The 25,396-nt window shown below is 42.8% G+C and overlaps 1 protein-coding gene across 2 annotated transcripts in view; it reads right to left on the bottom strand.

Annotated features, from left to right (window-relative positions):
• The window catches only part of ITGBL1 (integrin subunit beta like 1), a 203,388-nt gene that overhangs the window by 47,606 nt on the left and 130,386 nt on the right, over positions 1-25,396 (bottom strand). The gene's annotated exons all lie outside the window — the stretch shown is intronic.

The following is a 25,396-nucleotide window of genomic DNA, read 5'->3' as shown; positions in this document are numbered from 1 at the left end:
TTCCAAAAGATTCTCATCTACACCTACTTCCATGGTTTAGAACACAGTCATAGCATGAGAGTGTCAACTGCAAGGAATTCAGTTCTTCAAAATAATCGTCAAAATTATAAACCATGTAATTGTCATTGAACAATATAAAGAGATTTGTCTGCCCAGAAATATGAACATTGCCTAGTGATTACAGGCCTTTGAGTATTGAAACTATGGCAACAGAGAATAGCATACTGCATAGCTGAATTTTTGATGAAAGATATTGTCCCCATGATTTTTCCCTTGAAATATTCCTAGGTGGAATTCCATCTTCCTGAACTGGATTAGGCTGGAATTAAATGAAGAAATAAAATGAATTCAGTAATAGCATCACTAGTCAACACTCTCCCCAAGAAGAACAGTGGTTAATAAAGCTTTCATAGGCTATGGCATCGCTTGGAGGTTAATGTTTGCTTGATATGAAGCCTGCAGCTATATATTAAGTGTTTTCCCAAAGGAACCCTACAATTTGAAGATTTGCTGAGAGGCTGTGTATAACATCTGTATAGTTCCCTCTCTGACAACAAAACGGAAGATGAAATATATATTTTGATAGATGCTGAGAATTGACAAGCTTCCTCTTAGCATTTCTGCTCAAGCTTGGTGGCAATCTTTCTTAACATAGAAGGAAACCACGAGGTTTGATCTAAAAGAAAGAAAAAATGGATTTTCCTTTTTGTCCTTATAGCAAATCATTATACTTTGATGGACTACATCTGCTGTTAGCAACAGAAATTAGCAATTCATTTGTATCAGCCAGTTTATCCCTAGCTGGCAAAGAACTTGGCAAGTTGCTTGTTTACAGGTGATCATCTGGCTAGTGAGGATATGGGGTTGGCTTTTCACTAGTACTGAGAGTGAGAAATTAGCAATCTGTTTTTGGATTATGCCTGCCACTCTCAAATTGGAAATATCTCCAAGAGGGAAAAACAATTATTTGATCCTTGAACATTGTAAACAAGAGACAAGTTCTGAATGTACATTCTGAAGTTTATCGCACTGTGTTCTTAATTTGGAAGATAACAAAGCTGAATTTATATGTGGAAAAAGGGAGGTTTTTTACACTATGGGAAAAAATCAATGATGTTGATCTTATCTTTGTTTTATCAGATTTCTTTGTTTCTGAATATTTCTGAACCTCATTCCATCCTCCTAAAGAGACATTTCAATGTATACCTGTTTTTCAGATTGGCCATATTGTGACTACTATTAGGACTATTAACTAACCATTATATCCTCATGCAATGTGATGGTAAAGCTTTCTTCCAAACTTTTCTTTCTGCTTTATTCACATTTTTATGTAATTATTTTCTTATTTTTTTAAAAAAAATGTTAAAACACAACTGCAAGGTCAATTGCATACAACATTTTTGTAAGGATTCATCTTGTGCATTTTGTAGATGTTGCCCCTAAGAAACAGCAACTTGATTGTTTTTTTCTGTAGATAACATTTTCAGCATCTGACTCAAACAACAACTAGATGATTTACCCCACTTTTAGGCAATAGGAAGGCCAGAAGCATCCTGTGGATGGGACTTCACTTGTTTGCGTGGCCCATTTGCTGGCATGCCACAGACTGGTGCCAGTTAATGGACCCAGGGTTGGGGACCCCTGCTGTAGGTTTTACTATCTAAGGAGCCAGATTTCTCTCAGATATCTAAGATGATTCCTGAATTATGTATGGGTAGTCCTTGACTTATGACCACAACTGAGCTCAGAATTTATGTTGCTAAGCAAGAAATTTGTTAAGTGAGTTTTGTCCCATTTTACAACTTTTCTTGCCACATTTGTTAAGTGAATCATTGCAGTTATTAAATTGGTAACACGGTTGTTAAGTGAATATGGCTTCCCCATTGACTTTGCTTGTCAGGAGGTCACAAAAGACCTCCACATGACCCCAGGACCCTGCAACCGTCATAAATGTGAGTCAGTTGTCAACCATCCAAATGTAAATCACATGACCATGGGGATGCTGCAACGGTCATAAGTGTGAAAAATTGTCATAAGTCACTTTTTCAGTGCTATTGTAACTTTGAATGGTCACTAAACAAACTGTTATAAGTTGAGGACTACCTGTAGTTTTTGAGCAGTGGAAGCAGACAATGATATAACTAGCTCCTATCTTCAGAAGTTGAGCAAGATCAGTGTAGAAGACATTAAAATCAAGAAAGCCTTGATAGGTAAAACCAAGACAATATACTTGATCCAACCATCTGCTTTCTACAGAGTGCCAGTCAGATGCCTAGAGGAAGCAGCACCCTGATACTCTTTCCAGCTGTTTTTTGTCAGTGGTGGCATTTATTAATAGAATGCTACTGCTTTAGGAGTTACCCTGCAATCATCACAGTTAATAAGCAGTACTTATTCTCAAGGAGTATCTTTATCCTCTAGGAATTTGTCAATAGTACATTATTTTAGAGTCATCTTAAGGTTTTTAAAGATTAAATGCACTGAAAAAGTTGCAGGGCATCAGGGATGTCCATAAATGGGATAAAAAACATGAAGATGGCAGCTATGACTGTGCAACTAAAGCCCTGCCTCTTTTTTATGTGTGTTGCTTTGATTACATGTTTGTGGCTGCCTTCCTGACTTTTTTGGACCTGCCTTTTCAGACATCTCTGCAAGACCATGTAGAATAACTCTGCCCACTGCAGTTGCTATGCAACCTTGCAACACTTGGTTGACTAGATCTTATGAAGTGATCTGAGATCAGTTTTAATATATGAATCCTGATGAAGCAAATAGGATTCCCTGTAGTGCCACCTCCCAGTTGTATCCTTCTCCCTCATGTTTTGCTAAGGCCTCATATGAGGCAGCAGAAGGTTGGATTTCAACAGTAATCAATACTTCTTTAAGTGAGGGGATGTTTCTATCACCTCTGAAAGAGCCATTGAAATACTCAAAAATCTTTTGTTTGGTCCAATTGTTAGAGAAAGGGGTCACTCCACAATTCCTGAGATCCTTAGAAAAAATGGAACTACCTGAGGACTGGAAAAGAGCTGATGTGATTCCCAGAAGACCAGCTTAAGATCCAAAGAGATCTTGACAGACTTGAACACTGGGCCCTATCCAACAAAATGAAATTCAAAATAGATAAAAGTAAAGATTTACACATAGGCAAGAAAAATGTGGCTTAATACACCAGTAATTGCGAGGGGGATCTTGGAGTCCTATTGGGACAATCACTTAAATAAGAACCAACAGTGTGTGACAGCAGCCAAAAAAGCCAATGAAATCCTAGGCTGCATTAACAGAGGGATAGAATCAAGATCATGTGAAGTTGTAGAACTGCTTTACAAAGCCTTAGTAAGACCACTCTTGGAATACTTCATCTAGTTCTGGTCACTAAAAAAAGTATTGAGACTCTGCAAAGAGTACAGAGAAAAGCAACAAGAATGATTAGAGGGCTGGAGGCTAGAACATACAAAGAACAGTTACAGAAATTGGATATGTCTAGTCTAATGAAAAGAAGGACTAGGGAAGACATGATAGTTCAATATTTGAGTGCCTCCTACAAAGAGGCACTCTGGATGAAAACTCAACCTATTGGCGAGAGCAATCAACCAATGGAATAGCTTTAGCTACTGAATGAATTACTGCAATGTGCTGTATGTGGGGTTGCCCTTGCAGATCATTTGGAAGGTAGATGTAGAGAGTAAGAAAGACAGAGATAAGCCAGATCCATTACCAAAACAACAAGGGGAATAACATGGCGTAAGGTCCAAAACAAACAGAAGGACTGTGAAAACAACTCAGGCAGACACCTCCATAATTCACATGAGTAAAAGGACAAGGAAGGGAGAAAATCACAATAAAAGTTGCAAAATTCTATTACTGTAGTCAATCTTAATAAAAGAAGTTCTTAAGTAATTTTTAAACAATAATTAGCTTTCTTGTAAAATTGATTACTTGGTCTGGTTTACATAGTGGGCTGATACTACAAAATATAGGAGCCTAGACAATGAAGTATGCGTATATTCGTGGGACTTCTCTGTATTAATTAACAAAATGTTTCTAGGTGCAATTCAAGATACTGATTGTCATTTTTAAGGTACTGCATTGCTTTGGACTAAGTTATCTGAGAGAATTTCTCCAGTATTAATCTGCCTATCTGATTAGTTCAACAAGAAGCAAGCTTTTTTTTTTATCACGGTCCCATCCTTTGAAATTCTTTCCCCTCCCTCTTTCTCCTTCTCTCTTAGGGCTTTGGAAGTTCATTAAGATCTGGTTGTTCTGTAGCATAAGAAGAGGCTATGCTGTGACCAAAGGTTGAAATCCAGTGAATGTATCACTTTCACATTTTTGATTTCATTATTTTTTAAAATTATTACTCTATTCATTATTCATTATTTTTGTGGGAGATAGTCTGTTATTTTATGATTGTGATGACAATTTTGACTGTTGACTAGCTAAAGCCTGCCAGAACAGGTATCACAAAGGTAAAATAAAATTTGCTAAGCTGCAAAGAACTCCATGTATTAGTATCAATAGACAAAAATTGGAGATGTTACCCCCCCACACCAGAAGCTATCTCTCAATAGAGATATGACTAACCTGGACCTAAACTGACTGAGGTATCTTGATAATCAGAAATGCTAAGAGATTAACCATATTTGTTTTTTTACCCATAGACCTAAACAAGCCTCTCAAGCTACCTAGGAACTAGCTTAGTTAATACTGAAATAAATAAACCATGTAATTAGAGGAAAGTGGTACTATTCAGGATATAGTCTACTGTGTTTACTGAGGTAAAATGCTTTTATATAAAGTGGGAGACAAACTACCTCATAACTGATTAATTTATATATTTCATTGTTGTTGTTAGCTGCGAAGTCGTGTCCGACTCATCGCGACCCTATGGACAACATTCCTCCAGGCCTTCCTGTCTTCTACCATCTTCTGGAGTCCATTTAAGCTCACGCCTACTGCTTCAGTGACTCCATCCAGCCACCTCATTCTCTGTCGTCCCCTTCTTCTATTGCCCTCGATCTTTCCCAGCATTAGGCTCTTCTCCAGTGAGTCCTTCCTTCTCATTAGTAAAGAATTACTTCTGATTACTGGAGAAAATATTTTTTCTCAGTTTCATTTTTATTATATCCTAATATTTTTTCAATGTGCAAATGGAACGTATATATTCATAATGGACACAAACACAACTATTAATCAACAATGACAACCGTTGATTGATAAACATTCTCTTATATTCCTTTTTATTTCCATCAAATGCAAAAGAGTTACTTCATTTACTGCAGAAGCAAATCTTAGTTCAGAAAAACCTTTGAGGTAGCAATGTATATTTTTAGTGATACTTTCCATAGCCTCTCTATATTTTAAAAGCTCAGCTTGTCCTAAGAGATTTGTCAAATGTTTTTTTTCCTTTGGGTTTGCTTTAGGAGAATCCAGCAAACTCTCTCAGTGTTGTAGCATGAAGGGTAGCTTCACCAAAAATTGTAGTTGACGCATGTTGACAGCAATTCTCTTGATAACAGGAAGAAAGACCTCCGTGAACTTTATCTTGAGGGAACTTTGATCATAACTGCCAGTGTCCATCTAAGGTTTGGGCTGTTCTCTGCTTGACAATCAAGTGAGCTTTCAAACCAGTCTCAAAAATGCCTCAAGAATAAATCAGAATAGCCATGGCCTTAAATCGGGTACATGGAAATCAGCCTTAAGCTTTCTTTGAAAGACACATCTAAGATAGATATTTATTTAAAACTAAAAAATGAGACCACTTCTTGTAAATTAAGAAAAATATCCAAGATTGGTACCAAAGCATAATGAGACCCCTAATAACAATAGCTAAACACATTGTTTGATGGGGATAGCTGTTTCAGTTAACGGATGTTTTTATTGTTCACAGGTTTATGCCCTTTTCACTTTAAATGTAAATATACCTTCTCCCATTTATATAGGAGAAATCTGGGATTACTTCAACTGCTGGAGATCAATACATGGATGCAAATATTATGCTTTTCTAATATAATTGCTATTTCTCAAACTGGTTTCTCATTTTCCTATCCTCATACATGATGTTCTTTTCTTTTCTTTTTTTCTTTTCTTTTCTTATCTCTTTTCCTCTGCTTTATTGCTTGTCTGTGGTGAAACTGATGAATTTAGGAAAATATACTGTAAATTTCTTCAGGGTTTATGGAAAAGTTCAAAGTTGGTAAATGAACATCAGCAAAAACAGATCAGTGAAATTGGGCTATGTCTATATGTGTGTAGAAGAATAGAAGTTGGAAGAAACAGCAATGATCAGGTGTCAACTCTTGTAGCAATCCTGATAAGGATTACAATATTTAGGGGTCCTAAACTGGCCTTAATCCCAAGGATCACAATGAACATTTGCTAACCTGTGGTATATTCATTGTTATTTTTTATTTCTTTATTCAATTTTAATAGTTGCCCTTCTCAAGCAATAACTCTGGACAATTTACAATCCTAAAACAGGGCTTTTCAACCTTTTCACCCATTGTACCACCACTAGTTGCCTAGCAAGGTGTCAAAAACCTGATGACACCCCCCCAAAAAGGAAAAAAGTGATGAAGTACAGGTAGTCCTCAACTTACAACAATTTGGTTAGTGACTGTTCGAAGTTACAATGGCACTGAAAAAAGTGCCCCTCAAGGCACAACTGAGCAACACATCTGCCTGCCTGCCCAGCGACGTTCTTTCTCCTCTCCGAAGTTTTCATTGTTGTGAGCATTTCTGTTGAGGATTGGCAGTGGGGTGTGTGGAGGTGTGTGTTTGGTTTTTATTCCCCCCATCTGCTGGGTGGTTACAGCAGGTTTTGATCACTTCTCATGACCCTGGGACAATGTGACCGTCATAAATATGAATCAGTTGCCAAGCATCTGAATGTAAATCACAAGACCCTGGAGATGCTGCAACATTCCAGCTGATCTGTGCTTCTTCTGGGCTCAGAAGCACCAGGATCAGTGCCCAGCTCCAGCTGGAGCCTGGCACTGATCCTGGCACTTCCGCTGAGCCCTGACAACCCTGCAGCTCCAGCCATCTCTCGCTCAGGCTTGTGCGGTGCTGCCACCAATTCAGCTCATTCCCCTCCCCCGCTACCACTTTTCTAGGATGGTTGCGTACCACCTGCCAGGTGCCAATGTACCACAGGTGGTACCCGTACCACTGGTTGAAAAGCTCTGTCCTAAAAGTTCTACTAGCTTTCATTGTTAACTTCCCTGAAAAATGAGGAAGAATATAGGTATTTATGTCCATTGAGATCACTTTGCTCTTTGTCTAAAGTCTGCAAGTAAGGCAAAAAATGCGAAAGAAAAAACAGGATGACAATAAATGGATGGACATTTTCTTATGGCTATCTTTCAAGCAGCAAATAGACACACTGCCTTAGCCATGAAACCTAGCTGGGTGAGTTTGGGCCAGTCACTCTTTCTCTCAGCCCAACACACCTCACAAAGTGGTTGTTATGGGGAAAATAGGAAGAGGAAGGTGTGTTGGATATTTTTACTGCTTTGAGTCATTTGTAAAAATAATAAATAAACAAATTGTGACAATTCCTTCTAAAACAGCTGGTAGAGAACACAAGATATGGAGGAAGAATTAAGTCAGAGAACTCAGCATTGGGGAAATTATATATTGAAAACTACAAAACACACATCCTTTCACAAGTGACACAAACAATGCAGAATATTTGAATGTGTTCAGGAATTAACATTCCAATATAATCATGGGTTCTTAAAAAAAACCCTGATACGATTGCCTTTAAAGCTGTTTGTTAGCCTTTTGCAAAAGATGAATGTTTCCAAGTTATTCAAGAGACATTCAATAAAGTCAGCCTGAAAACATAAACCTATACAATTCAACAAAGATGCCAATATACTTCCTTGAATTAGCATCTAATCTAATTCAGTGCAAGTTTATTTTGAAACTTTTCTATTGAGTTCAACAGGGTTTAGAACTCCCCCCACAAAAAAAATGTATATGAAATGTAATCTAAATAGTAGCAGCTCTAAGAGAATAGAAAGGTTTCATATCTCCTCCTAGTGGTAAGGAATGATGAGGGAGGGAATTCCATTATAAGTCAGATCCCACAGTAATGTCTATTACTGTTTTAGCAAAGATTCTTCAAGCTTCCTGGCAACATGCCAGTCAATCAAGATTTATTTATTTATTTATGGGATTTATATCCCGCCCTATCTCCCAAAGGACTCAGGGCGGCTAACAACAAAACATATAATAAGTACAGAAATCAAGATAAAAATAAAATTGAAATCATCTGTGCAATAAATTAAAATTAAAGAATTAAAAAATAAATTAAAAATTCTAAATATAAATTAATTAAAATGCCTGTCAGTCCAGGTCAGCCTGGTGGAACAGGAGTGTTTTGAGGCCCCGGCGAAAGGATTGGAGGTTTTGGGCCATCCGAAGCTCAGGGGGGAGCTGATTCCATAGGGCTGGCGCTCCCACAGAGAAGGCCCTCCCCCTGGGGGTCGCCAGCCGACATTGCCTAGCTGACGGTACCCTGAGGAGGCCTTCTCTGTGTGAGCGTACTGGACGATGGGAATTAGTTCCCGGCAGCAGATGGTCCTGCAAGTATCCCGGGCCTAAGCCATGTAGGGCTTTAAAGGTAAGTACCAGCACCTTAAATCTCACCCGGAGGGCAACTGCTTATGACCCCTGCTCTTGAAACTGTGCCACTGCTAGTCCTTTTGGTTGAGCCCAAAATTTATGTTGCTTAGATTTACCCTGATATTAAAATCCTTTTCTGTCTTTACATACACACAGTTTGAGGGAAGATCTACAAGGGAAAAAAAGTTCCACTCTTACCAGTTATTTTTTCCAGCAATTTTCACACATGCGCACATGATCTTATGTTTCAATTTTTCTAGAATAAGAACTTCCCAGCACAAAGTCTTCGGTTTGCTACAGTTTTAGGTCTGGCGCCTTTCCCCTTGTCTTCTCTAAAGGTTCAGCATCCTGTCCTGCTAACTGCAACACAAATATGCCCTGCTAATCAACTTTAAAGACTATGTGCACACACAATACCAGCCTATCACAGAGGGAATTAAATTCATCTCTAGCTGTCCCCGTTATAAAATCATGTTCTCTCTCTTCTCCCAATGTGCATCTTGCACATAAACAATAAATGGTGCTTCACAGCAGGGATGAGGGTGATGGATTCAGAGGGTACAAAAGCATGTGGCCTTTTTTTCATCAGTGGGTTCTACTATCCATGGCCACGTGGGGCCCAAGGAGAGGCCTGGTCCGTTAGGGCCCACAGCAGCAGTTGTGTCAGGTCTGACCATCCACCTGTTCTGCTTTGGTGAAAAAGCTCTCCTTCACTGTGTTGCTCCACCAGGTGCCTTAAGCAGACATTTCATTTCTCAGATTTTGATCACCAAATTGTTTGAGCTACTATTCTATCAGTAATTTTCAAAACACTTATTCCTTGAACCCACAGAAATAGTTTGAAAATAGGTTAGCACTTCCTCACTGCTCCCAGAGATTAGGGGTAAAGAAGGACCACCCTTTTCACACACCCCATTGTTCTCCTGGTTGTTGTTGAATATAACACTGGTAGATAAGTATAGCTGGTAAAACTCAAATTTCCTTGGAGCTTGATTCCTGGTGATTTAATTGATATGTTTATATGTCCCATCTTGTTTTATCTTGATGTGTTTATGTACTGATCTTAGCAACAGTACAGAAATATCTATTTTTAACTTTTAAATCTAGTTTTATAGCCCTGAAATATCTTCTTTTCAAGTACTAACTAGATTCAACCATTATTTAAAGGTAGACCCAAGTTAAAATTCTTCTTGAAAGGAATTGGAACTTCCAAAGGAAAACAACAATAATCTAGATAGATAGCCTCTCTGTTTTTCCCTTTGTTAATTTTACTGTAAAACCAGCATAGTTTTGTCTCCTATTATCAAAATATTTGAATGGGTTTTTTGAAATGGACTTGATACCACAGAATTAAGTTGAAATGCATATTACTTGAAATTAGAAGGTAAAGCATATGCAGGAAGAGATTTTTAAACCTCTACCTCACAGGTGTCAAACTCGCCGCCTCACGTGATGGATTGCAATGTATCACAACTTTTTTTTACATTGCTGGAACTGGGGTGGGTGCAGCCTCCATATGATGCAACCGGCCCATGGGCCGGCAGTTTGACACCCCTGCTCTACTTCTTATTCAAACACATCATCCCAAAGTGCTTATTCATTGGTTACTTACATTTTACTGGAATTTCAAAATTTAATCTCATTCCCCTGGATTTTTAAGGGAATATTGGCTTGGTACAAAATAAAACTATGCTGGCTTGCCAAAGACACCAAACCAATCCTAACTGTTGCTATGCAAATACAGTACCATGATTTGCTTACAGCTGAATATTCTGGAACATATTTGGCATCATAAACAGTCAAATGTACAACATACATTTTGACTTAACATCTGAATCTGTAAAAATTCAGTTATGGTCACTAACCTAGGTATGCAGGAAAGAGACAAAATGCTATAATTTTTTAGGTGAGACTGAATCCTTTTTTTCTCTCTCTCTTCTGTGACAGCAAGGATAATTTGGGAGATTTTAGACTCAAAACAAATGCATTAATTTTTGTGGGGGATGATGCAGCCATTCTGTCTTTTATATCAGTGGAAAAAAATTGTTAACATGGAAGGTAAAAGAAACTCATCTTTCCACAATTAATAATACAACCTGGGGAAACTCTCAGAGATGCAGTTAGGGACTGGGGACAATGTATGATCCACTCCTACAGTAATCTTTTCTGGTTTAATGGAAATCAGAAATAAGACAAATGGCTATATCAGTGGTATCTGCAACACTCTGCTCAAACTGTGCATGGAAGCATTTCATGTTTCAACTTGTTGAAATTGATTGTGGAATTAATGCAAGGGAAATTGTGTTTGGAACCATGTCTTCTGTCTATCATTTCATTTTGCAGTATTCACATAAATTTCAGCAGCTCCTCTTGTGACAGTAGCTCAAGAAGTAAAGCAATCTGAATCCTCAGGTCCAATACAAACCAAGATTGGATGCTTCATATTGGTTGACATCCCCACCCTCACCACTGGGAGCTAGGTAGAATCAAAGTGGATTGCAGCCTTACTGCATAGCGAGGCCTCCAAGATCTCCATGGATTGTCTTCGGGCTGGGAAGGAGACGACGTAAGCGAAAGAGAAAGGAGCGAAAGCAAAAATGTGGCTGCAGGGCTGGGATTCTGACTCGACTTCGAAGGCAGCCTTTTAGACCAACATTGCCGAGCCTTTTTCTGAGCAATGCCAGATCCCTCATCCATAAAATTGACGAATTACAGCTGCAGTTAGCAGAAAGCAGGCCTCTCCAGGAATGTTGTATGATCGTTGTCACGGAGACCTGGCTACATTCAGAGATACCAAATGAAGCTGTGGAGTTGATAAGCCGAGTTTTTCACCACTCTGACAGAGATAAACGCTCCGGGAAGAGTAAAGGAGGAGGACTGTGTGTTAGGGACTGTGAATGATGTGTTAACAGCAGATTGGTATACACGTATTGCTCCCCAGATGTGGAACTGATGACTGTTATATGTAGGCCTTTCTATCTGCCTAGAGAAATTACTGTGGTAATTATTATAGCTGTTTATGTTCCACCTGATGCCAATGTCAACATGGCACTTTCTAAGCTGTATGACGTCATCACCAGGCAGCAGCAACTCACCCAGAGGGCGCTCTTGTCATGGCTGGGGACTTCAATCAAGCTTGTCTGAAGACTGTTCTCCCTAAGTTTGTACAGTATGTGCAAGTTTCCACCAGAGGGAAGAACACTTTGGACCATGTGTATTCCAATCTGAAACAGGCATACAGAGCTTTCCCTCTTCCCCACCTGGGTACATCTGACCATCTTTCACTCCTGTTGTGCCCAAAGTATGTTCCTCTCAGGAAAAGGACTCAGGCAGTCACAAAAAGGGTCAGAACCTGGCCAGTGGGTGCTCTCAGTCAGTTGCAGGACTGCTTTGAAACCACTGACTGGAGTATATTTGAAGAACAAGATCTAAATTCAGATACAGATGCCGTACTCTCTTATATTAGAACATGCACTGATAGTGTAACAATGGATAAGTGCATTAGAGTTTACAGGAACTGTAAATGGATGACTGCAGAGATACGAACACTCCTGAGAGCCCGGGATTCTGCCTTTAAGGCGGGGGACAGGGACAGATACAGAGAGGCCAGGGCAAATCTCAGAAGAGGCATTAGGATGGCAAAACAACAATACAAACAAAAGGTGGAGAACCATTTAGCGAACAACGATCCGAGGCAAGTATGGCAGGGACTGCAGCACTTAACCAACTACAAGTGCAATACAAAGAACACGGTTAATACCAATGCCTCGTTGGCAAAGGAGCTGAATATCTTCTTCGCCCACTACGAGGTTAAAAGACCAGACCCCGTAGCCTTTGCTGGCCGGCCTTCTGACTCTCAGCCACTCACCCTGTGTGAACACCAAGTGAGAGCTGTATTGAAGGCTGTAAATCCCAGCAAAGCCGCAGGCCCAGATGGGGTGCTGGGGATAGTGGTTAGGAATTGTGCTGATCAATTAGCAGGGGTCCTGACAAGGATTTTTAACATCTCCTTGCAAACGGCATGTGTACCATCGTGCTTGAAAGCAGCTACCATTGTCCCAGTCCCCAAGAAAACTGCAGTTGAGTGCCTGAATGACTACAGACCTATTGCATTAACGTCTGTAGTCATGAAATGCTTCGAAAGATTGGTTCTCCAACATCTTAGGACATGCCTCCCACTGGACTTTGATAAACATCAATTTGCCTACAGGGGAAATAGGTCGACAGATGATGCCATAGCTACTGCTTTACACTCTGTAGCAAGTCATCTCGAGAAGCCTGGAAGTTACGTCAGGATGCTTTTTGTTGACTACAGCTCGGCTTTCAACACCATTTTGCCGAGCATTCTCATCGAGAAGCTGACTGACTTGAAATTCTCCCCCGCCATCTGCGATTGGATTCAAGACTTCCTTAGGGATCGGTTACAAACAGTGAGGGGCGGGTCTGCTTTGTCCACCCCCCTGAAGCTTTGCACCGGCACGCCACAGGGCTGTGTGCTTAGCCCCTACCTGTACTCTTTATACACTTATGATTGTGTATCATCTGACCCATCCACTGCGATAATCAAGTTCGCAGATGATACAACTGTGGTAGGTCTTATTACAGGTGGGGATGAGACAGCATATAGGGCGGAGGTACAAAAACTATCCATATGGTGTAGTAACAACAACTTGCACCTAAACATCGGCAAGACGAAAGAGATGGTGTTAGACTTCTGGAGAAAAAAGGAGGAACCTGCCCCACTTTACATCGGGGAGAACTGTGTAGAGAGAGTTTCCTCCTTTAAATTTCTGGGAGTCTACCTCTGTGAAGATCTGACCTGGAAAGTTAACACAACTCAGGTGGCTAGAAAGGCCCAACAGAGGCTTCACTTTCTTAGGGTCTTGCGGAAGAACAGGGTAGAACAACAGCTAATGACCCTCTTTTACTGGTCTACTATAGAGAGCGTCCTCTCATATGGTATTGTGGTTTGGTATGCTGGTCTGACAGCCGCGGATAGGAAAGTATTACAGAGGGTAGTGAGCACAGCACAAGACATTGTGGGCTGTTCCCTGACACAACTGGATGACATCGCCAGGGCTCATTGCCTTGGAAGAGTGAGGAAGATTCTCAGGGATGACTCACACCCTGGACGGTATCTCTTTACTCTCCTACCATCCAGTAGGAGATATAGGAATATAGCCAGCCGTACCAACAGTCTGAAAAATAGCTTTTATCCATGGGCTGTTAGGCTTTTAAATGGGACATAATCTTATGCAGAATTGAATTGGGAGGCCGGTGTGTGGTGTAGTTGGTTCACATAGTGTGGTGGGATGGAGGGTTTGTTGTCACTGTGTGTTGGGGGGAGAGAACACGGGGGGAGGCTCAGCTAATCTCAATGTACACATGTTGTACTTTGACAATAAAGGTTTATTTATTTATTTATTTATTTAGAAGGAACATAATAGGAATTTTTCTTTGTTCTCTGTCATGATTCAAATTCAGGCATTTCCTTCACTATACATAAGTTTGAAAAATGACTCGAAGTGTGTTGGATTTAAATTCTGAATATAAGAAATCCCAGACATAATCAGCATATTTTGAACAAAAGTAGGGACACAAATAAGCCATGGTCTGTCTGTCTGTCTACCTATATCTATCTATCTATCTATCTATCTATCTATCTATCTATCTATCTATCTATCTATCTATCTATCTATCCTATATATATTGATCTAAAATTTAAATCAATACATGAGATGTAACAACTATTGAAAAATTATCTCATGTGGTTTAGGTAATGCAAAACATTTCTTTCCTACCTTTCCTCATGGTTCAGTGCATATTTTTAGATGAAATGAGATTCTATCATAGTTCCAGAAGTGTCCAAGAGTTGTTACTGTTGATTTATTGATGCAGGTGAGTGACTAAGTTTATTATCATTCTGGAAAATAAGTGAAGTACAGAACTGAGCTAGCATTTCGACTCTGTGCAATGCTAATACAGTAAGAGATAGGAAATGAATTTTCATCAGAACAAAAAGGTGTTTGTTCTATTAGACATAGAAATCAGATTGTTATTTCAGATTATGGACATTTCATCTTTGTCTTTTAGATGAGTAAATATATGCTTGTCTTTATGTTCTACGTAATACATACTATATTCTAAACAGATATCTTCAGAGACTAGCACAACAGATATACTAAAATAAAAATAGAAAAAAATCCAATCTGACTCATGTGTTTTGATACAAGCAATGAATATATTCATAACACAGCTGGATCCACAGCTGGATTGCATTATCTATAGTGATAGGGAAGAGACCCAGAACATATCTCCGGGTTCCACCAGATTCTTCCACTCATCCTTTTCTCTTAGACTGTGGTGAATACATGCTTTCCATTCTGTTTTGAATGCTTGTTAACGTTTGCCAGGTTTTGCATACTCAGGGCATATTGCTACAATCTTGGATTGCCAGTTGGAGCCTTTCACTGGATCCTTGCTAGCGGGGAGGATGTTAGGTTGTGATCCAAAAAATGGAAAACTCAGGAAAGGAAACCAATGGTCAGCCTCCCCTGCCCACCCACTCACCAGTCACCCATTCCAGATTATGAAAAATGTACAATCAAGCAGATCCTGTTGCCTGTTGCCTTTGGAGCTATTTAGCAGACTGAGAGGGGGCAGCAAAGATGCTACTTAGACAAACAGCAGATTCAGGCTTTTTTCAGTGCCAGTTCCTTTGTAGTAGCCAATAAAATGAGGGCTTTTCTACCCATCTTCTTAACCATAAAACTATACAGGGTTTCTTTCTAGGGTATTCCCTGCCTTTCTTCCCACCCTACTGAGACGTGTCACAAGATGTTTTCTTTATTTTTCTTTATGTATTTATCTATTCATCAAATTTATACGCCGTCTGTCTCACTAAAGAAGTGAGTCTTCTGTTTTACTATTATCATGTTTCCTGTTAACTACTTGTTCATTAATATAACATATAGAAGACAGGTCAACAAGTTGTTAATAGATTTAGTAGTTTAAAATTTTGGGGTGGAACTGTTTCGCAAGGGGTAGGAACTAATGCTGCAGTAATAGGTTAATCAGTATTCAACTAGAGGGGATAATTTTATTTATTTATTATTTTATTTTTATTACATTTATATCCCGCCCTTCTCCGAAGACTCAGGGCGGCTTACAAGCTTAGCAGTAGCCTTCATTCTATGTATATGCCTGCTTGTTAGGGCTTTCACACACACCCCAAGCGGCATTATTACAAAGTCAGCTTAATTGCCCCCAACAATCTGGGTCCTCATTTTACCTACCTCGGAAGGATGGAAGGCTGAGTCAACCTTGAGCCTGGTGGGATGTGAACCTGCACTAATTGCAGGCAGCTGGTGTTACTTAAGGAGGCATCAGCCCACTGCTCCACCAAGGAGCATTATATGTGTATAATGTTTCGATGCACCGTTTTTAATGTTCTGATTGCGTTATGTTTTGTGTTTTTTTTTCTTTTGTATCTTGGATTTTTAAAAAAAAAATATTGGTTTTTAACAATAACAATCTCCAGTGCCTAGTGTACAGCGCGTTGTCTTGGTTTATATATTTGAGGAAAAAAATGGCAGTAATAATTAACAGTCAATAATGATTAAGTTTGATAATTCCATAATTAGTATATTAATTAATAATATATTTCTTTGATCTTCCCTTCTCTCATTTGTATTCTCCTTCTTCAACCTTAAACAAATATAATTCTTTTCAATATATAAATGATTAAATATGACATTTTTTATATTTATACAGATAGTGATAACATCTATGTATAACATTTTTTGTCAGCTTACATTATTCTTATAACCATCATCTCATTAGTTCACCATGCATCCTATTTTCATGATTTTGTTTAAGCTTAACGTCCCCTTTTATTCAATCCATTCTTATCAGTCATGATAAGAGGAGGGGACGAAGGGAGGAGATGGGAATAAGAAGGAGGGAAAGAGGGGAGGAAGGAAGGAAGGAGGGGAGAGAGGGAGGAAAGAAGGAAGGAAGAAGATGGGAATGAGAAGCACGGAAGGAAGGAAGGAAGGAAGGAAGGAAGGAAGGAAGGAAGGAAGGAAGGAAAGAGAAAGAAGGAAGGAAGGAGATGGGAATTAGAAGCAGGGGAAGAAGGAGGCGAGGGAGGGAGGGAGGGAGGGAGGAAGGATGAAAGGAAGGAAGGGATGGAAATGAGAAGGAGGGAGGCAGGGAAGGAGGGAGGGAAGGAGGAAGGAAGGAAAGAAGGAAGGAGAGGCAACTTTGTTGTGTTTGCGGCGGGTTCCTGGTACAGATTCGAGGACAGCAGACTTCAACTCAAACAGCTGTTTATTGCCTCACAGGAACGACAAGCAAGTGTGAACCCCCCCTTATATAGAGCAGCCGGCGAGTCTCTGTCCAATCCCCGTCTTCAGTTATTTTCCGCTGTTTCGGTTTCCTCCAAACCACACGGACCGCATGCGCAGCTGTCAGATTCAGCTGTCACTTGTAGCCGCGTGTGGAGCTGTCATCGGAAACCATGTGTACGGCTGTCAGCTGTCAAAAGAGCTGTCACTTGCATTTCTTACATTGAACAGAGTTTAAACTTACATATATTACATCCCTTCCCCCCCAACAAATAAACAGTTAATTATTTACACGGTATTGTATCCAGACATTCATTTGGCCTGACCCTTGGGTTTCAGCCAAACATAGTCCCGTAGGTATGCCGGTGGTCTTCTTGCTCTGCTGGAGTGGCGTAGGGGTTGGTCCATAGTCTTTTCCCCAGGGAGGGGAATAATCGTTGCGGACTCGGGGTTGTCTGGATGCCTGGGAGCAGTAGTGGGGCTTGCCGGTGTGATAGGAATTTCGTCAGGGTCTGGGAGGTTCCTGTTTCCCTTGTGTTGTGGCGATTCTGCTGCGTTAGGGGTAACGTGAACAGGTTCCGCTGCCACTGGGGTTATCTCTAGCCTCGAGGGGTGGTTGCTTGGTCCCCTCTTCCTCAGCTGGTCCTGTGCGTAGAATAATGGTCCCAGGCAGCCATTTTTCTCCCAGACCGAAATGTCTGGCCCACACAAAACCCCAGAGTTAAATTGATGTGGTGGGGGTGGTGGTTCAGGTTCTGTAGTTATCCTGTCCGGGTGTAATCTGTCCAGCCTGCTGGTTAAGCGACGGCCCCAACGTAATTCTGCCGGGCTTTTGCCAGTAGCTGTGCAGGGGTTTGAGTGTTGTGCTAGCAGGAACTGTGCCAGCCGCTGGTGCCAGTTGCCGGAGATGATACGGCGCAATGAGTCCTTGGTAGCTCTCACCATAACTTCTGCCAGGCCATTGGTGGAAGGCCGGAAGGGAGCCGATGTAACATGCTTAATTAAGTTGGCCTTGATGAAAATCTGGAAATCAGCAGAAGTGAATTGTGGTCCATTGTCAGACACAATAATATCTGGGAGACCATGTGTGGCGAAGAGCCCTCTAAGCACTTGTACGGTGCTGGCTGTGGTCAGACTTCTAACTGGGATGACCTCTAGCCACCTGGAATAGCTGTCTACTACAATAAGGAATAGTTGCCCTTGGAAGGGTCCGGCAAAATCTATATGTACACTTGACCAGGGTCTATGCGTAGGCTCCCACTTGTGTAGTGGTGCATGAGGGGGTCCTGGTCTGGATTGCTGACATGGGTAGCAGCCAGCTATGTGTTTTTCAATGCCTTGTCTATGCCTGGCCACCAGAGATAGCTTCTAGCTAAAGCTTGCATTTTAACTATGCCAGGATGACCCTCATGCAGTGTTAGGAGGGTCTTGGTCCTGTGTTTTTTGGGAATTACCACTCTGCTTCCCCATAACACACATCCCTGGTGTGTTGATAACTCATTTTTCCTATTGTAATAGGGCTGGAAGTTTGTTCCCGGGCAATGGTTCTGCCATCCCGATGTTACCCATGCCAGTACCCTACTCAGAAGTTTGTCCGAGGCTGTAGCTGAGGCTATGTCTCTAACCTGGAGAGGGCAATCTGGCAGTTCATTTATGGCCAGGATTTGTCCCCCTGGGGCAGGGTCTGGGTCATTATCTGCAACGGGGAGCCTGCTTAGTCCGTCGGCGTGACACATCTCCCTTCCTGGTTTGTGGAGCAATTTAAAGGTATACGCTGACAGAAATGTGGACCAACGGAGGACTCTAGGGGACAGAATTTGGGGGGTTTGTTTATTAACTGTGAAGAGCCCTAATAGGGGTTTGTGGTCGGTGAATATCGTGAACTCCCGGCCGTACAAGTAATCGTGAAATTTTTTAACTCCAGCGACAATGGCTAGTGCCTCTTTATCGATCTGGGCGTAATTTCTTTCAGCTTTAGTTAAGGTTCTGGAGTAGAATGCTATTGGTTTCTGGGCCCCTCCTTCCTCCAAATGGCTAAGTACTGCGCCCACCCTATATGGAGAGGCATCGCAAGCAATGCAGATGGGTTTGTGCTCATTATAGTGGGTTATAATTGCATCACTGGACAATAACTCCTTCAACTCCTTGAAGCATGCTTCATGGATGGAGGTCCATTCCCATGGGGTGTTTTTATCTAGAATCCTGTGTAAAGGCTCTGCCTTAGCTGCTTTGTGGGGGAGGAATGTATGATAAAAATTTAAGAGCCCTAAAAAGGTCATACCTGGCAAGGAGGAATCCAGGTCATTTATGTTTCCGCGGTTCTTGCTGCGGCAAACGGTATGGATGTGGCCGGTCTTTCCGCATTCATGGCATCTGGCGTTCCTGAATTTGCAGGATGCCCGAGGGTGAAGTGCTCCGCAGCTGGCACATCTTTGTGTAAGGTTTGTGGTGCGGGCAGGTTGAGGGTTGTTAGGGCCTCGTCTGTCATTGCGTTGTGTTTGAAACTTCGTGTATTGTTGATGTTGGAGTGCGTTGATTTCGTTATCGGCCCCCATGGTTTCTTCTTTGTTGTTGACTTGAAGGCATTGATGGACTGACCCGTTGGCTCCGGTGGTGGGAAATTCTTGATGTTCCTCGCGTGTGGCCTCGTAAGCCCGGATTTTGCTTACTACCTCAGTGAGGCTCAAGGTTGGCTTGGCGACTATTTTCCTCTGTAGTCGCTTGTCCAAGAGTCCGAGGACAATCTGGTCCCGGATCCTATCCTCTAGGTCTGGGAAATGGCACCAGCGTGCGGCGTGTCAAACGGCCACGATGAAGTTGGATGCTGCCTCATCGGACCTCTGGGTTCACTGGGCGAATCGGAGCCGCCAGTAGAGCTCCGATCTGGCAGGCACGAAATGCTTGTTAAGCATTTCTGTCAGCTCTGCGTACGGGACGGCACTAACTGGGTCCAGATTGCAGAGGCTGGCCATGACATCATATACAGTGGTGCCGCTGAGGCAAAGGAGTGCCGCAGCTTTCATGCGGTCCTCGGTTATTTGGTTAAATAAGACGTAGCCTTCGACTTGACCCAGGTGCGACTCCCATCGCTCTGGGTATTTGATGTTGAACTCCTTGATTTGTCCAACTGCTGTCATGCTGCCTCGGTAATTACTGCTTCACGGTTATTACGGGAATTAGCTTCCCTCAGTGACTCTGCTCAGTGACTAGTCAGCTCGTGACTTCGCTCTTGTTTTCCCGTGAAGCAGTACCACCTTCGTCACCAGTTGTTGTATTTGAGGCGGGTTCCTGGTACAGATTCAAGGACAGCAGACTTCAACTCAAACAGCTGTTTATTGCCTCACAGGAACGACAAGCAAGTGTGAACCCCCCCCTTATATAGAGCAGCCGGCGAGTCTCTGTCCAATCCCCGTCTTCGGTTATTTCCCGCCCTTTCGGTTTCCTCCAATCCGCGCAGACCGCATGCGCAGCTGTCAGATTCAGCTGTCACTTGTAGCCGCGTGTGGAGCTGTCATCGGAAACCGTGTGTATGGCTGTCAGCTGTCAAAAGAGCTGTCACTTGCATTTCTTACATTGAACAGAGTTTAAACTTACATATATTACAAACTTGGTTGGAGATGCCCCAGTTCACGCAATTCTGCTTCAATCCTGGATCCATTGAGACTTAGGCTCAAAGCAATTTTGTATTCTGCTTTGTCACAGACAGGACTTTGTTGGCAATCCAAGTTATCCAAGTTAACACTGGTATTTTTGAATTGTGAGCTCTTAGGAAAGTATCCCCTCCTTGTATGTTGCAAACAGCCATTTCCAAAACAAAGCAGAGTGGGGGAAAATATTTTCCTTTGCTATATTTTCCAGTCTGAATTAGACCATGGCAGGGTCTCTACAGGATTATGTATTAATAGAAAAGCAACTAACTTACCTCTGTTCCTAAATGCTAAAGCTTTGCACATAAAAAACAGAGGAAGTCTGATCAACTATCACAGCCACAATTTTGACAATTTTGCTGTATTGTAATCTGTGGACGCCCACACTAAATGCAAGCATGGGATTATCTGGTCCTGGTTTGTTCTCAGTCTTTTAAGTGGCCAAAAGCTACGAGCAAAAGTGGCATTTGATTACAAGGTAAGGAGGCATTGAGAAATGTTTCCCCTTTTGCATTTGAGCATCCAAGAAGGGACAGGAAAGGAGAAAGGGAAAGAGGAAAGAAAAAGAAGGAAAGAGGGGAAGAGAGCAAGGAAGGAAAAAAGGGAAGAGGGGAAAGAAAAAGAAAGGAAGGAGGATGAAGAGGAAAGGAAAAAGAAAAGGGAAAAAGGAAGGAAGGAAGGAAGGAAGGAAGGAAGGAAGGAAGGAAGGAAGGAAGGAAGGAAGGAAGGAAGGAAGATTATAATGAGAGGAAGGGAGGCTCTGAGGGAAGTCCTGCCTTAGCACTTGGCCACGAGCAGCCCTGTTGCCCTTTTGCCGTCCCCTTGCCCCCTCCTCCTGACTTATCCTGGTGGTCTCCCATCCTATAGCGAAGGATGCTTTGGTTACAAAGCTGTGTCTCCTTGCATGGAGAGGGAGTGGGCCTCCCTCTGACCCATGTACTTAGGACACAGTGCTGAGGAGAACCTGTGCTTATGGTGTTAGACATACAGTATTAGTCCCAACTAGCACATACTCGGGGTCTATCAGTGAGAAAATCAAGAACCCAGATTCACCAAGGAGTACTGAAGCCAAAAAGGGCCAGGTTGTCTACTAAAGGCTGAGGAATTATATTAAACGCCAAACTAAAGTCAACAAACAGCATTCGCACATGAATATTTCTTTCCTCTAAATGTGCCAAGCTCAGATGGAGAAATAGGAAATAGCATCCTCAAAGGAATAAATTGGACAGTAAGCAAACTGAAGTGAGTCAAAAGCTGGAGGGAGCCGGGATACAATAAAGTCCTTTATCAGCCATTCAAAACATTTCATAATGATGGGCCTAAGTGCATCCGGATGATAATCATTAAGACCTGTGATTGAAGACTTTTTTTGGCACTGGCGAAGTAATGGCAGTTTTAAAACAGATGGGACCATTGCCTGCTGCAATGAAAGATTGAAAATATCTGTAAGAACACAAGGCAACTCATCTGTACACTCCCTAAGGACACGCCCAGGGATATTATTATCCAGGCCTGCTGCTTTACAAATGTTAACTTTCCGCAATGCCCTCCAGACATATACATATACATATACATATACATATACATATACATATACATATACATATACATATACATATACATATACATATTTTCATTTCATTTTCATTTTATTATATTTGTATACCGCCCTTCTCCCGAAGGACTCAGGGCAGTGAACAGGGCACATATAAAATACAAAATACAAAAATTAAAAGAATTAAATAGTAGCCCAGTTAAAACAATATCAATATAAAAAAACCCCATTAAAACCCTAACATATCCCCCATCAGGCCAGGCCAGCTTGTTCAAATAGATGGGTCTTCAGACCGCGTCGGAAGGAGCGAAGGTCCGGTGCCATTCGGAGCTCGACTGGCAGCTGATTCCATAAAGCCGGAGCGCCCACAGAGAAGGCCCTCCCCCTGGGGGCCACCAGCCGACATTCTCTGACCGGAGGCACCCTGAGGAGGCCCTCTCTGTGGGAACGCACAGGGCGGAGGGAAGTTGACGCCGGCAGCAGGTGGTTCCCGAGGTACTCCGGACCCATGCCATGTAGGGACTTAAAGACCATTACCAGAACCTTGAATCTCACCCGGAAGACAACTGGTAACCAATGCAGCTCGCGGAGCAAAGGTGTAACATGGGAGTACCGGGAAACTCCCAAGACAACTCTCGCAGCTGCATTCTGTACCAGTTGGAGCCTCCGAGTGGTCTTCAAGGGAAGCCCCATGTAGAGAGCATTGCAGTAGTCCAGACGAGAGGTCACGAGCGCATGAGTGACCGTACACAGGGCATCCCGGTCCAGATAGGGCCGCAACTGGCGCACCAGGCGAACCTGGGCAAAAGCCCCCCTTGTCACGGCTACTATATGATCTTCCAGAGTAAGCCGCCAATCTAGGAGGACTCCCAAGTTGCGAGCCCTATCTACGGGGGGTAAAAATTCACCCCCATAGAAAGAGGTGGGATATTCTGAATATCCCGGGATGCCGGAATGCACAGCCACTCAGTCTTGTCAGGGTTGAGCTGAAGTCTGTTCCTCCCCATCCAGACCCGAACCGCCTCCAGGCAATGGGACATCACGTCGAGGGCATCACTGGGGTGGTTTGGGGTCGAAATGAAAAGCTGGGTATCATCAGCGTACTGATGATAACCAACTCCAAAACCACGAATGATCTCACCCAGCGGTTTCATGTAGATGTTGAACAGGAGAGGCGAGAGGACCAACCCCTGAGGAACTCCACAAACGAGAGACCTTGGGGTCGACCTCTGCCCCCCTGCCAACAGTGACTGCGAAGGTCCCAGGAGATAGGAGGAGAACCACTGAAGAACTGTGCCTCCCACTCCCAGTCCCCTGAGACGCCGCAGCAGAATACCATGGTTGATGGTATCGAAAGCCGCCGAGAGGTCTAATAGGACTAGGACAGAGGAATATCCCCTGTCCCAGGCCCTCCAGAGATCATTCACCAGAGCGACCAATGCCGTCTCTGTGCTGTACCCGGGCTTGAAACCCGATTGGCACGGGTCTAGATAATCCGCTTCATCCAGGGCCAAAGGGAGCTGATGCGCCACCACACTCTCAACAACCTTCTCAAGAAAGCGAAGGTTGGAGACCAGACGAAAGTTATTTAACACAGCTGGGTCCAAGGCAGGCTTCTTGAGGAGAGGTCTCACCACCACCTCCTTCAAGACAGCGGGGAAATTACCCTCACTCAAAGAAGCAGATATAACCGCCTGGAACCAGCCTCGTGTCCCCTCCCGAGCTGCATAGACCAGCCAGGAAGGGCACGGGTCCAATAAACATGTGGTGGAGCTCAGCCTCCCCATAATCCTGTCCACTTCCTCAGGGGTCACAGAATCAAACTCCTCCCAGATAACATCGACAAGACCGCCCGTGTCCTGATCGTTGGACTCTGCCCAGTTGGAGTCCAGATCGGTCCGAATCCGAGCGATTTTATCCAACAGATGTTGACTAAACTCCTCGGCACGACCCTGCAAGGGTTCCTCCCTCACCTCCTGATTAAGGAGGGAGCAGGTCACCCTAAACAGGGCGGCCGGGCGATTATCTGCGGACATGATGAGGGCGGAGAAGTAATTAGACCTCGCCGCCCTCATCGCTGCGAGATAAGACCTAATGTGGGTTCTTAGTCGCAACCGGTCGGATTCGAATCGGCTGGACCTCCAAGAGCTCTCTAGGCCCCGTCTCTGACGCTTCATCTCCCGGAGCTCCGCAGAGAACCATGGAGCTTGCTGGGATCTGCACCGGGTCAGGGGCCACAAGGGTACAACTCGGTCAAGTGCCTCCGTGGCCGCCCTTTCCCAGGCTTCCACTAAGGCATCCGCCGAGTTGTGAGCAACGGAGGCAGGTGGGGACCCCAGCGCTGCCTGGAACCTATCAGAATCCATTAAGCGCCTGGGGCGGTACCATCTAGTTGGCTCCGTATCCGCACGGCAGGGGGTGGCAAAACGGAAGACCAGCCGCAGGAGGTAATGATCGGTCCATGACAGGGGCATAACAGTTGGAGAGCCCCCACCAAGATCATCAAACCACCGTCCAGATAAGAAAACCAGGTCAAGGGTGTGGCCTCCCTCATGAGTCGGTCCAAGAATTACTTCCGTCAGGTCCATGGCCGTCATGGAAGCCATGAACTCTCGAGCTAACTCAGATGAACCTCCTAGGGATGGTAGATTGAAGTCACCCAAAACTATAAGTTTGGGGAACTCAATCACCAACCCCGAGAGGACATTGAGTATCTCAGGCAGGGCTGCCGCTGCGCGACTAGGCGAAAGGTACATATACATATACATATACATATACATATACATGCAGACATACATAATTATGTAGTTATATATTTTATGTACAATAACAGAAAGGAGGTTTTCACATGTACATAGTCAAATAATTACAGAAAGATGCACACAGCTGCTTCACCAATAGAACAGCTTCTGCCATAAAAACAGGAAGTGGTCCCCAAAGTCCCCTGCAGCTCTTGTAGTCACTAGAAAATTGTAGGGTGGAAAGAGAAAACCACCTACTGAAGGTTTGACCTTAAAGTTCATATGTAATTGAATTCCATCTATAACAAGGTGGTCCAATGCTTACTATGTGAACAGAGGTATTGGTTTTCCCACATCTTTCCCTCTTTTACATCTGAAAACTATTTTTTTACTTTGCACATGAATGAAAACTTATTTCTACTTTGTGACCATGACAAAAGGAAGTGAAAGTAGGTCACTGTTGATAAGCAGAGG

The sequence above is a fragment of the Vipera ursinii genome, assembly GCF_947247035.1.
Source record: "Vipera ursinii genome assembly, chromosome: 4".
In the NCBI taxonomy this organism is placed as follows: domain Eukaryota; kingdom Metazoa; phylum Chordata; class Lepidosauria; order Squamata; family Viperidae; genus Vipera; species Vipera ursinii.
Note: the sequence above shows the minus strand (reverse complement) of the source record. Positions and strands in the feature narration are given on the sequence as shown.